Source organism: Paramisgurnus dabryanus, chromosome 12, assembly GCF_030506205.2.
Source record: "Paramisgurnus dabryanus chromosome 12, PD_genome_1.1, whole genome shotgun sequence".
Lineage (NCBI taxonomy): Eukaryota > Metazoa > Chordata > Actinopteri > Cypriniformes > Cobitidae > Paramisgurnus > Paramisgurnus dabryanus.
The window spans coordinates 25,068,191-25,083,498 of record NC_133348.1 but is presented as its reverse complement, the minus strand read 5'-3'; positions in this window follow the sequence as shown (position 1 = coordinate 25,083,498).

Genomic DNA, 15,308 nt, shown 5'->3' with positions numbered 1-15,308 from the left:
ATGGACTCCCTAAGTAGGAAAAAAAATACTATGGATATGGAAGTGAATGGGGCTCATGATCTGTTTGGGTACAAACATTCCTCAAAATATCTTTAATTGTGTTCATCAGAATAAAGAAATTCATTTTTAGGTGTCCCTTTACAGTCAGCATCATGTAGAGCAATGGTTCTCAAACTGGGGATGTCCCAGTTTTATGACATTTTATAAAATACATTACTTTATATCATAAATTCTGTGCAATTAAACCTCAGAAAAATAAAGCTCCACCAGCTTATACATTGTATCATTTAATAAGTTTTGTTTAATTCAAAATCTAAGTTTGAGATTGTTTAATGTCATGAATTTTCTTTGAGGGGGGGGGCACGAAGGGAAATGCCAAAAAGTACCACTGATGTAGAGTGACGGTATGTTAACTTACAAAGATATCCCACTGTATTTTCTTTTGGTGCGTTTTTCCAAGGTTTTTCATTATTACGTCATTAAAGCTGTAATATCAAGAGAAATATTAGGTGATGACATACTCTTTCATTGATACTGAGGATGATGGATAAGTTTATTCTGGAATATGAAGTGATTCTGGCTGGGTGGAGGAACTGTTGTGTGAGATCCACACCCCAAGTAAAATCTCAAGTGCCAGGCAAAGATATAATCCAGACTCCATGGGAGCGTCCTCGCCTCCTCCCGACCATTAGCAGGATCCCTGTGAAGACTCTTCAACTCAGGATGATGAGTGATGCTTTCACGAGAGCGATTCCTTAACTTCTTTAATACAACTATGCATATGGAAAGAATAAAATCTGTGTTGAAAGTCCTGAAAATTATACAAAAAAGGGGGATTTGTTTGAAGAAAATGACAAATACACTAAACAGTTACCAGAGTTTGTGCATGGCATTAAAAACATGTGTCATTTATGAACCACCAAGAATGTGCGGTTAGTAACTTAAATTTTTTTAACATAAGTCCGGTATATGTTAGTGTCATCATCAACATCAGTCGGCTGCAAATATTTGTGGTTTGCAGCCGTTTGTACATCTGGGGGTTTTTTTTGTCGAAAATAAACAGGGCGATCAGGATCCCAACTTGAAGCCTTCTTGACAAATGAGGAAATAAGTGTATATGAATATTGATTTAAAATATTTTATTAGTTAATTTGTCACAAATTCAAAGCTGGTCTAAAAAAAGAGACAGCAGATGATTTAGTAAACACACAGTATGAGTAGGATCAAAATGAATTGCAGTGATAAGCTGTGAGTTATCAGTTTTGGATGTTAAGATGACTTGGCTGGGTAGAGTGATGCTACATTCTCTGCAAAAATATTCCTTTAAAACCCAACACACACAAAAACCAGCATGCGAGATGCAAATTGCATTCAGCTGTAATCTGTACCAGGTGCATGATGTACCAGTCTGAAAAAACTAAAATTGCCCTTCATTCTTCATTTTTGGGTGTAAGAGGTAGAGAGTGTGCGGTCTGGAAATGCCCCATCATCACCTCGGCCTAACGTCTGTGCCTGCTGCCAAGTCCAACAGTGTATCGTGCTCTACATGTCGAAAAATCCCGCTCAAGCACCAAACCCACCAGCTCATATTACACGACCATAGTGACACAACTCATTTAATTCTTTAATATGTATGGCACAAGCAAGTTTCCACAGCTACAGGAGGAAATATTTTCTCATTTCACGACCATTTCAAGCAATTGTTGTACAGATTTTTTACCAATAAAAGTACATGTTGTAAACATTCTCGGATCATTGTTACCTTTTCAACTAACTTTTTTAACATACTGCACACTTCACTTGATACATCTTAATGCCTTTTCTGCTGAACCCTGTTGCTAGTTAGCTCTTCTCGTACTTTGAAGTCTTTCCAAATTCAATGGCAGCGGTACAGGGTCTTTCCAGGCCACCCCAGCATCAAAGCATACTAATTTTACACACTGGTTATTAATGTTGTATAATTTTCTCACCTCAGGCACCGAGGGAACAGAATGTGAATGAGGACCTCAAACAATATGAAAACACATTTATGGACTGCTTGCACTCTTACAAATACTTTCTTCGCAAACTTTTATGAACCGGGAGAATTTGTTCCATTTAGCGCTTGGTGAACCCATATGGGTTTGATCGAAATGCGCTCTTTCCGGATGTGGGAGGAAGTAGCCAAAGGCTTGAATGTTGATCCCACTTCAAATGTCCTAATTTTGGAGTCGCTCACCTGCTGGTCTTCGACTTAATAACATCGAGTTTGCTAATCGTTCTTCAGTCTGCGCTGGCCATGCCTCTAATATTTACCAGATTCACGTCCTTACATTTATCAATTTTCCCCTCAAAAACTCAAATTAGATTTCTCCTGGATGCAAATTGAGTGAAAGTGTACAGTCTATGCTGGGGTATTCAGGTTCCAAAACATCTAGTCTTTAAGGTTTTGTTTAGACAGGCAGCAAAAATCGGATTTTGTAGCCTATCCGACACAGATCCGTTTAGGTTTTTTGGAGTTTGAACAGCAATAGACCACATTTAATCCAGTGTTTACCATCCTGAGCCCAACCACATCCATATGTTGTTTATAATCTGATTAAAATCAGATTTTTATGGGAACATGTCTCAGTCTGAAAGGTCAAATTAGATTTCAAATAGCTGTTTTGGTAATTCGGGACTCATTTTTGCCTTATATATATATATATGGGGAATTTAAACTGTAGAGAATGGTGAATTAAACGTGTAAATGAAATTATAGATTAAACCCATCATAACCTTTGCTATTGTCAAGATGATATTGTATTCTGTAGGTTGTAAAGATGAAACAAAATCAACAGCTACATTAAGATGAAACAATGTATCCCAGGGGTTTCAAACTCAAATTGGCTTGGGCCATTTTTGAGATTGACATCTCGTAGGAGGGCCGGCTAGGCTAGGCTAGGCAAAAATTCAACTCTTTACTTACAGAGAACAGCACGGCAAGGACTTTAAATTGGGAAAACTTAATGACACACATCTGAAAAGAATCATGAGTAAGGGTTCGGGGAAAAAGTGATGAGACCCGGGAAATGCGTGGTCAGAATAAACCAATACTAAAACCATGCATCTCCCACATGGAACATTGTACTGTCAGGACCCTGCCATACTGAACTAGACCTAAATACAAAACAAGGATCTGCCAGGATCCTGACATGGTAATTCAACAAAAACTTTCGTATCAAAATGTGTATTAAATGTACGCAAAACTTAAAGAAAACCTAAAACCACTCATATGCAATAATCACGCCAGGCTCAATCACTTGATCTCCTGTCTGTTTCATTTTAGATACAGATGCGTGTCTCTGTCATATTAATTAAATGTCATATTCGTTAACATTAGACCCAATATTTCTGACCCAATTCTATTATTTAATATTCAATTACTAAACATAATACTACTGAAAAAGTGGTGTCTTTTCTTAACCCCTTCAGACCCTGCATCCAATGGAATGGACATTGCATGTGGTTAAAACCAATAAAAATGCTGATCAGCCAATCAAAATAAGGCACACTGATTAAACACTGGAAAAAATCAGGTCTGAAGAGGTTAACTTATCTTAAAGGTGCTGTGTGTAGATTTTTCCGACACCTAGCTCAGTCCATAGCTCACCCCTCCCTTTAAAATGCATAGAGAAGCTACGGTAGCCACCACAGGACAAACATGACATCATATGAGACAACGTAGTAACAAAACGCACTCTGTAGAGCAGTTTGTCCGTTTAGGGCTACAGTTGTTCATGGTGGTGCAAACTGGCGACTTCATGTAAGGGGACCCACGGTGTATACACCACTGATGATCAGTGTTTGGAATAACGCCGTTTAAAAGAACGGCGTTACGTAACGACGTTCATTTTTCAGTAACGGGCTAATCTAATTAATTACTTTTCCCGCCGTTACAACGCCGTTAACGTTACCGGACGTTAAATGCGGTGCGTTACTATGCACTGACTTAACCTGTGTGATCCAAACGCAACCCTGGCTCACACAGCTAGTGAGGAGGTAGGTTAATAACGAGATAAGCGATTATGATTGGCTAAGGCAGAGTAATGTGTTTCATGGTAGCCAATCAGAGCCAGTGTTGTTATACACATGCCAGCGCACACGCCTGCGGCGACACACACACAGGGCGAATTCCAATCGAAAGTGATGATCACTATGCCCTATTCCCTTCGAAGATCAAATCTCTTGATGTATAAACTCTAGATAAAGTTGCGCAATGTTGTCTGATAGTGTGGCTAATTAAAATACACTTGGTGATAAAATACAGCGTCTTTTTCTGTTTATTTGGATTTTACATCCCCTTCGCGAAGTGCCCTTCAAGGGCGCACAAACGGCATTTGGAATTTACCCACACACACCGAACAGCTAAACAGAGATTCGCGGCAGCAGAAGAGATGGCGAGTCAGGAGGAGCAATCCGATGAAAAGTTGGCATTTTCAAGGTGGAGATATAAGCACTACTTCAAATTCATTATGGTCAAAGCAAGAACGTGCATGTAATGTGTACATTATGTCCGGGAGCGAAGACTTTGTCGACATCCGTTGTTAGCAACTCTAATTTAAAGAATCATATTGTTAAACTGTTTACTTTTTTAATGAAGAAAACGAAATACAGCAGCCTATGTCTTCCAGACTATTTATCTCAGTTTGATTTATTTAATTTGCTACAGTTATTGCAAACACACTTTATATTATTTAACTGTTTACTTTTGAAGAAAATACCTGAAGTACAGAATGTCTACCAGACCAGTTGTCTGACATTGGGAGTTTGATTTATTTAATTAAGAATACGACTACAGAGCAAACACACTTTTTGTTGTTTAAAAGTTAACTTTTTGTGAACAAAACACTTGGAAGTACAGGTTATTTACTTGACCAGTTGTCTCAGGTTGAGAGAGTTTTATTTAATTTAGTTTGCTGAAGTTAAATGCACTTTATATGGTGTAACTGTTTACTTTTCTTACAAAGATAATACTTGAAGTGTAGGATAAAACTCTTGCTGTCTGTTGACGTGCAATAAATATGGAAAGTTATGTATGAACACCTGTCTGTTCTACTCATTTCAACTGACATGTGAAAACTGCTAAAAAAATACAAATTCTTTGACATATAGCAACTTTTTTTTAACCGTAACGCAAATAGTTACTTTCCCTGGTAACGAGTTACTTTTATTATAGAGTAATTCAGTTACTAACTCAGTTACTTTTTGGAACAAGTAGTGAGTAACTATAACTAATTACTTTTTTTAAGTAACGTTCCCAACACTGCTGATGATATAGTTATGTTGCATTTGTGTCAAGAGATCCTTCTAAAAGTTACACAGTGCACATTTAAAAACTTCTTAAAACGTTGCACTAAGCTAAAAATTCAATTCTTGAATACATTTATGAACTATTCATTTATTGCACACAGTAAGTTTACATTGTAAAATTTACAGCAACCTTTTTAACACCTCTTTATAAGTTAAAATCAATTATCAAACAAATATTAAACTAAGTTGATAAAAATCTTTCTGCAGCCAGCAGTTTAAGACCCCTAATGTATCCCAAGTCAGTTGAATTTAAATAAATTAATGGCATCTTTAAACCACACACACAAAAAAACGTATTTTTCAATGATGGTGTAACTGATCAGTATACATGTGAGGTTCTGATTTATTAAACATGATTCCCATTGCTGGTAGAAGCAATTCCACATCCGATCAGGGTCATGGCCCGCAAATCGTTGACCTCTATGTAGTCCACTGAGTCACTCAAAAAAAAAAAATCAACCTGTCTGAAAGAAGAACCTGTAATTCAACAGAGTGAAATTTATTAAATCTGAAATCCTCAGGCTTTAACGACCGAGCGATCAACCCCCCTGTGACTAAACAAGCACACCCACCCTCCTAAACCCAATGTGACTCGAGCGAGAAAGCAACAGGTCGCACCCGCATGAATAGTATTTTTCTATTTGCTTTAGAAAATGCCAGGAATCCCTCTCACTTTTGTTTTGCCTGTGAATCACCTATTACCTTTCGAGTTGCACAATTTACCGAATTTGGGAGGTCTTCGCTGGGGTAACGCTTGTCCCGGGGGTAAGAATGAGCACGGATGAAAGATGAGCTGAGCTTCTGCAATGCTGTACTGTATTTTTTCAAGATTTTAAACTGTAGCAGATTTCAGTCAGCAAAACATCATTTAGTGGTTGTATGCCTTTTCTGGCATGTCAAATATATTGAAACACAAGGTCAATATGTGGCCCAAGCATATGGAAACTATAGAGCAGATGGGACAAAAGATTGAACCATGCTTGCACTGAGAGTTTTTCTTTTTAATTTAAGGGATAGTAAAAACTCTAAGACGACTCAAGTCACAAATCTTTGGATTCTTTTTATTCTTATGAAGCATAAAAGTACAAATTCTTGAACGATTTGCAAATCTCTTCACATACCCTGCCAATGAAGTATGTCATGTTGAGTTGCTACAAATATCCTTAAAGGAATAGTCTACTCATTTTCAATATTAAAATATGTTATTACCTTAACTAAGAAGAGTTGATACATCCCTCAATCATCTGTGTGCGTGCACGTAAGTGCTGGGGCGCGCTGCGACACTTCGATAGCATTTAGCTTAGCCCCATTCATTCAATGGTACCACTCAGAGATAAAGTTAGAAGTGACCAAACACATCAACATTTTTCCTATTTAAGACGAGTAGTTATACGAGCAAGTTTGGTGGTACAAAATAAAACGTAGCGCTTTTCTAAGCAAATTTAAAAGAGGAACTATATTTTATGGCGGAACAGCACTTTTGGGAGTACTTCAACTCGCCTGAAAAATCCGCTCCCCTTCTCCCTCTCATAATGGGAGAGGGAGAGTGTTACTGCGCCGAGTCGAAGTACTCCCAAAAGTGCTGTTCCGCCATATAATATAGTTCCTCTTTTAAATCCGCTTAGAAAAGCGCTACGTTTTATTTTGTACCACCAAACTTGCTCGTATAACTACTCGTCTTAAATAGGAAAAACGTTGATGTGTTTGATCACTTCTAACTTTATCTCTGAGTGGTACCATTGAATGAATGGCTAAGCTAAATGCTATCGAAATGTCGCAGCGCGCCCAAGCGCTTACGTGCACGCACACAGATGATAGAGGGATGTATCAACTCTTCTTAGTTAAGGTAATAACATATTTTAATATTGAAAATGAGTAGACTATTCATTTAAGCCGCAATTACGTTAATGAAGTATTTTAAATCAAATTTATACAATGTCTACTCTTGCATTCCATTGGATTAAGTGTGTGAATAATGACAAAATTCTTTAAAAAATAATAATTCATTAAAATTTTAAGTTAACTATGTTCTAATCCAAGTAGATGGATGGTGGGGCTGTTGGTGATACTGCCAGAGACTTTGCTGAAGGTATAGATGAATGTACCTGGTGCGTTTGTATTGGAGTGTGTATGATGAAAAATGGGGTGGATAAGATCAAAATCATAAATGCTGGAGTTACAGAGAAGATCTTTAAATAAAAAGCAGATGGACTGAATTCTCATATTGTTCCCAAAAGCAAGCAGCTGGCCACTCTTGGCTCATTCTTCTAAACAAACATTCTGAGATGGCCGTGAGCGAACATGGACCTGTTACTCATTAGGTTCCTCTCTCCCGCAACCCTCTTTGAAGCATTGCTGTAACATCTCAAAAATGACGCACGAAGTTTGTACTTTAACACGCTTTAAGAGGTTTGTGACATGTCAATGGTCAAAATGCTTTAATTCTGTGGGTGACTACTACTAAGAGATGAAGGTCATTAGTATCCAGAACCGTGCAGATGTTTGGTGAAATTATTGTAGAACATACAATAACATGATATGTATGTTCTGGCTTGGATTCAAGAGCGCCGTAGAAGGATTTCAGAGTGATAACAAATCCAGCTGATGATCCAAGTGTTGTGTTAGCCTCAGATCTGACTGTTCATAAAGTCACATTAGACTAATAGCACACGTGGTATCCTCAGATAAACTCTGATGATGTTCATGTGATTGGCAGCTGGTGGTGGAGGATGCATGAAGAAGAGTTAACAGATGAAAAGGCTTATGTTTGATTCTTTATTTATTACCTCTGCATTAAATGCTTCCTTTGTTACTAAACATATCCACAGCAATATTTGTGGACCTTTAAGCCCCCCCAAAAATATCGACACAACACTAATTTTTTCTCTTGAATATCTTAGACATAAAGAATTTTCGAAAATATATTTTATGTCCACACACAGCAAATACCAGTTAATAAGCCTAATAAAAGCCATTTTATTGGACATAAGTTGGTCACATCATGGGGCAAATTTTGAGATCACACCACCAGATGAATACCACTAACTTTACAGTCATCTTCATGGTATTGATACTTTAATTTTGGTTGACTGTAAATGGAGCATTGTAGTTTTAAAGCGTAACTAAACCCCTGGTCAGAGCCTGACTCCGCCCACTGGCAATATTTGAAAAATGCAAGAAAAGTGGGCAGATCCCAATGGAGATAGAGGGGACGAACTAAGCTGGTACCAAGTGTGTGGTGAGATCGTAACAAGGGCGTGGTGAGCTTGAATCTGCTTACGTCACGAGTCATTTTTTGGACCCAACATCCAATAGGAAAATTCAACTGCAGTAGCCACCGTTCAACCTGAAGAGGGCAGCACTCAGACGTTTTTACACCATATATTGCAGTATTGAAACACTTTATATCCAAATGTCAAAAAACTTACTAAAATCAATGAACAGCACTAATAAAGCATCATTCTTACAGATCAGTAACTAAAAAAAGTTGGTTTAGGGTTTAGTTACTCTTTAAAGTTGATTTATATAATTCTTTAGCTAAGACGTCCTGTTGAAGTCATTGTCCGATAATTAAATGTTAATGAAAGAATGTCTTTTATTTAAAATTTAGTAAATGCTGCAGAAAAGTTAACGGTCAAAAATATTTAACATGACATGCAAGCAAGGCCGGATTTACCATTGGGCTTGACTTAATATGAAGCTTGTTTCTTTTACAGCTCATTGGCTGGTCTAGTGATGTAGTACTCGAGTCCGGTCTCAGGACCGATTTCTGCTTTCTCTGACTCGTCTCGGACTTGTTCCTTCAAAGACTCGGTCTTGACTCGGTCTCGGACTGATATGTTTTTATTGTCTTGGTCTCGACTCGATCTCGACTCCTAAAGGGCTGGGTCTCGACTGGAACTTGCTTCCTCAAAGACTCTGTCTTGACTCGGACTCGACTCTATTTGAAAACCAACAGACTTGGTCTTGACTCGGTCTCGACCCTTCAAAGACTTGGTCTTGACTCGGACTCGGCATAGGCGGTTTTGTCCCCATCACTAGGTTGGTCTAGTGTGATTAACTAGACCTTCCCTTTTTAAGGAATGGTGACATTTAATTTGCTAATTTAATTTGCTAATTTTAATCTACAGCGTTTACCGCTATTGAAACCCATCCACATTAGCTACTGCTAGTCACTGCTATGAATGAGCGTTATACTGTGCACTTTAAAGAAAACGAAAACGAAAAAGAGCAAGGCGACAAGGAAGTGCTCAGTGAAATGAAAAAGATTACTGGATTTTTACCTCTGTGACGCCACATCCTAATGTGTAAGCAGTAAATAAACCTGCTGGAGAAAACAATCAATGTGCTACTTTGATATCTTCTTGCAAATGAGTGCACAGTTTGTATTGTTTTATATTGCATTATACTTGTTATCTACTTTTCAGCTATTCAAAATGTAGGAAAAAGAAAACCATGTATGTTTGTTCATTTGATTTACATGTAGTAAAACCAGTGTACACAAGTTGTCACTTTGGTGTTATCCTTTCCAATAGTAGACGTTTGTACCTAAAAAGTGTATATTAGTACCTCATAGATCTGTACTTACAGTAAATGGTTTATATTAGGAACCTTTCAAAGGGTACTGTCCCAATGACAGCTTTTGTATAATTTATTCTGTAAGTGTAGGGCCCCAAATTCATTCATGCCCCACCCCCATGCGTCCTGTCCTGTGTTGGGTTATTGCTTGTGAGCTGTGTTGTGTGCTGCAGGTTCCTTTGGTACAATCGGATTTCCAGGGCTTTACTCAGATAAACAAAGTCATCTGTCATCGGATGGCATGAATTAGAAGAGCATTAAATCATTTTTGATGTAATGTAGCTAGGATCCTCTGGGCTAAACAAAAAAATAACTAAACAAAGTTAGAGAACATAAAATAACATTTAGCCAAATTATCCAGTTATACTTGTACATATACTTTGTTACAGTTCATATCAGTAATTCATATATTGTTTCAATCCCACATTACTTTTTATTGTTTTGTGGAGATGTTCCAGACTCACAGCTTATCTCTTAAAGGTGCAGTGTGTAACTTTTATAAGGATTTTCAGATAAAGACCTTTTATAATGAACCGTTATGTTTTTATTACCTTAGAAGAGATGTTTTTATGTACATACACTGAGGGTCCCCTTAAATGGAAGTAGTGTTGCTTTCGTCAACGAAAAGTATGACGAAATATAGTCGTCAACTAACCTTTTTCACGTGACGAAAACGAGACGAGACGTAACGAAAATGCTGGTCATGTGACGATGACTATAATAAAATGTATAATGCAATATTGTTGACGAATAAAAACGAGACTAAAAGTGGTTTACAAAATAAAAACTAAGCTAAAATGTCTCTTCATTTTCGTTGACCAAAACGAGACGAGACGAAATGTTATAATGTTATTTCGTCTTTTACCCATCTCAGCATCTCCGCGCCCCCACCACCTGACTGCAGGTGATCACGTGTGTTGTTGGCGCTGCGTAGATCAATCAAAACATGAAAGTACCGCGAGAGTGAGTAGAAAGCATGCGGGGCAGTCTGCTCTCGCGATGCTTTGATATCATACGCCTCCATTTGCACGTTAATGGGCATTTCAAACACTGTACGCGGCAACCGCGAGACATGCGGAAAGCGGAGAAACGGGGGCGGTTACAGAGGTGAAGCGGAGTTGGTCCACAAGCCTTGCTCGTGCACCTAAGATCCTCTCCCTTTTACGGACACGACTCTTCATGGCAGTCGCTGTTGAAGATAAACACATTTCCACTAAATGCTGCACAAAACGCTTCCACTACATGAGAAACGCTGTAGCCGCGCGGCGATTCCGACCGGGAAGATGCAGCATTCTGGCTCCAAATGTAAAAGAAAAGTCCAAAATAAATCCCGTGCATCACTTTCAGGTCAGTTCAACAAGCCTGTTAAAATCTATAGCTTTGATTGCTGACACCACCAGTATAACAATGTACAAATTTACATCATGTAACAGTTGTTTAAATGACATTGTGCTGCGTTGCGTTTTGAAACATTGTAAATCTATGCTAAAGACATTCGTTGTTTTGTATATGCTTAATAACTACACTTATTTATTATTTAAATAAACAAAACATACTTCGCTGAATACTTTAGTATTAAATCAATCAAACACCTGTACTGTTGAGAACATAACCATACATACCAACTTTGCTTTTCTTAATAGACATCTGATGTTTTCTTAAAGCTGACTTTTAATTTACTTACAAGAAAAACATTTAGTAATTCTCCAAAATTGCTTGGATTTATACTGACATTTAAGATCAGCTTTGTCACATTAGATTAAGCCAAAGTCCATTAGGTACACTGGTGGTAACGTACAGATGCAGAAATATAAACTATAATAATATATAATTACATATGTATGATTGTAGTTTGTGCTGCTGTCAAAATACAATTATAAATGTTAACAATAGCATATTTCTATTCTCACACATACTATAGTTGTGTGTGACCCATTTGACCTTGTGTGTGTGTGTGTGTGTGTGTGTGTGTGTGTGTGTGTGTGTGTGTGTGTGTGTGTGTGTGTGTGTGTGTGTGTGTGTGTGTGTGTGTGTGTGTGTGTGTGTGTGTGTGTGTGTGTGTGTTGCTTAGACTACTTTTGTTTTGATTATGTAGACTTTTATGTAGACTCTTACGAACAGTCAAGTCACTCACTCAGAGGATAGTAAAATAAATATCTATTCAAATCAGAGCATCTTCCATGTCTGGAATGGATGTATTCTTGGGTCTATAAGGTAACAATATAACTTTTGTTTGAAATGGGTTTGGCTAAAAGAAAATATTGTTTTGTCTATAATACTATTAGGTCATTATACTATATGGGTTAAATAGAATTGCATTACTAAAAAGAGACTAAATACAATATCACTGACTAAAACTAGACTAAAATGTCATCAGTTTTCGTCGACTAAAACTAGACTAAAATAGTAATGGATAAGTCAGACTAAAATAAGACTAAAATGGCAAGAATTTTAGTCGACTAAAACTTGACTAGACTAAAAAGAGTATGACGTGACTAAAACTAATAAAAACTAAAATGACAGCTTGACACAAAGACTAGACTAAAACTAAAATTAAAACAGGCTGCCAAAAACAACACTAAATGGAAGTCGCCATTTTGTGTCGCCATGTTTCTACAGAAGCCCTTAACGCACGAACTATTTTTTACAAAGCTTTCTCCGACGATGACATGTTTGTCTGGTGGCAGCTACCGTAGCTTATCTATGCATTTCGGTGAACGGTGGACTGAAACGTTGGTTGCAATTGGTAACCTCACCACTAGATGCTGCTAAAATGTACACACTGCACCTTAAATTGTGTAGAAAAGCATCAATATAATAAAAAAATGAATATAATAAAAAAAATGATCTGCCTATATTCTATTTAAAAATTATACAGATTTGATAGTGGATAAACTACTAAATGTGAACTTCTGATATAACTATTAATCTTTATGGAGCATCCTCAGATTTCACAGACAAGGCTTAACCCTTTCACAAGTAGGCTTTAAAAAACGTATCTGTTCCCCTGGAGTGAGTTATTTTAACGGCTGTTTTGGTTTCCATGGCGACGTATCAAGATCGTCACCTGAACATGCATTTTCCTGCATACTGGCCAAAAACACATTTTGCAGAAATGAACAACACCACAATAAAATATTATAAACATTAACTTACAAACACGCTATATACAGCAGACTGTACTGTATTTCATTTTAGTAAAACATTTTCATAAATTAAGCATCAATTCATGCAATAAACCACCCAAATCCACATATTTTCACTTTTTGTGTTCTGTATTAGGTATTATTGACAATTTACTTCATGTATTGTTTACTTGCAAATGCTTTGAAAAGTATTACTAGTTTTACCATGGTAAAACCAAAATGTGTATTGATATGCTGACATTACTCTGCATTTATGAACTCTATATTTTATTGTGGTGTTAGAACCATAGAACCATCTCCTGCCTAAAACACTTTACTGTTTTTGTGAATATAAAGGACAGACGCCGAAAAAGCAGATTTAAATCCATTTTATTAGAAAACACATAATGGGCTTAAAATGATTATTTGAGAAGCTGTTTTATAATAAAAGTCTCTTCCTGCACACCCCTGTGTGTGCCGCGCAACAGTAAATTTGAATCTGACAGTGTACGTCACTGGACATTGTAAAATACCACATGTGGGATTATTAGTTTAACCATTAAGCGGTTAAGGCTAGTACTAAACTAAGGGGGCTTTCACACTGCCACTTTAGTCTGAAACAGGGCACAGTTTGCATTAAAAACTTGTGATGTAAAGGCTGTCATGCAAAGCAAAGGGCACACCGGGGTATTCATCCCAATGCAACCTGAAGTAGCTTGGTTGTAATCAGTGTTGGTCAAGTTACTTGGAAATAGTAATTAGTTACTGATTACTGATTACTTCCCTAAGAAAGTAATCCCGTTACTTTACTGATTACTTATTTTCAAAAGTAATTAGTTACTTTACTAGTTACTTTACTAATTACTTTTCAAAAACATGATTCACGACCTGAATATGCTACAGTATGCAACAGGGCCCAGTTGCATAAAGCACCTTAAGTGTAATTTTCCCTTAAATTCATGTTTCATTTCAACTTAAGGGTGTTGCAAAGAAAACCTTAAGCTTTTTCTGTTGCATCTCCATGGCAACAATAGTATTTTATAAACCTGGGTCGCTGTCGTGAAACATTTGTGTGGTGGTGATGGCGCAGTGGATAAGACACTCGCCTTTGGTGTGGGAGACCCGGGTTTGAATCCACTGTGACACAGCATTGTGTCCCTGAGCAAGACACTTAACCCATAGTTGCTCCAGAGGCGTGCGACCTCTGACATCTATAGCAATTGTAAGTCGCTTTGGATAAAAGCGTCAGCTAAATGAATAAGTAAGTAAGCAAAAAGTGAAACTTGTATTTAACGATTACCCTTACCTAAGAGAACCATTTAAGGGATTATACTGTATGCAACACCCTTAAATTATTCTCTTACTGTAGGTAAGGGGAATTTACCCCTTAAGTGTCATACTTAAGGGAAAAACTTAAGGTGCTTATTCTATTCTTTCTGCATATTCCATCATCTGAAATTGAATCAAATGAAACATTATCTGTTTTAACCTCTCGACGCGCACTAATTTGTAGGTGTGATGGCGTCATTTTTTTCTAAGCCTGCAAACAATATCTATATAGCATACTGTCTACAAAGATTACTAATATTAATATCAACATTACTATACATCGTTTAAAAGGTCTACAGATTTAGCATCATTGTATGGTGATTGTCTCTGTTTTGAGATACATGCTCTAGCATCAGAAATGTATTTTGTTACATAAGTCCAGATGACTAGATGCAAAATATAAACGGGACTTCTTACCCTATAACGATCGAGAGTCGAATCCGGCTGTTTCAGTTGTGTGAATAACCCATGAAATCAGTCTAATAAAATTCATCAAATGACAATTTTGTCCACAAATGCGTATAATCCATGAAATATAGTAGTCTGTTGTTTACATCAGATTTCGCGTGAACGTGAGATGGAGCCGCAGCGGTCACGTCAGCTTGTCCAATAATCCATGAAATACAGATATATAGTCTGTTGTTTTACATCAGATTTCGCGTGAACGTGTATGAGATGGAGCCGCAGCGGTCATGTCAGCTGGGGGTTCAGGGATTTTTTCAGTAAGTTTCACATTGCTGTGCCGGCTTGCTAGGTGTTTGCTTAGATCTGAGGTGGAATTTTTCGCTGTGGATAAAAGTTTTATTCCCACGCAGAGTGTACAGCGGACGCTGATGTTTTTGTCACCTTTAACTGGGTTAAACTCAAAGTAATGTCGGTACTTCCAAGCATTAAACGCTGCATAGTCTTGTTCTCTTCCGCGCTCCATGTTGTCTTCTCACGTTC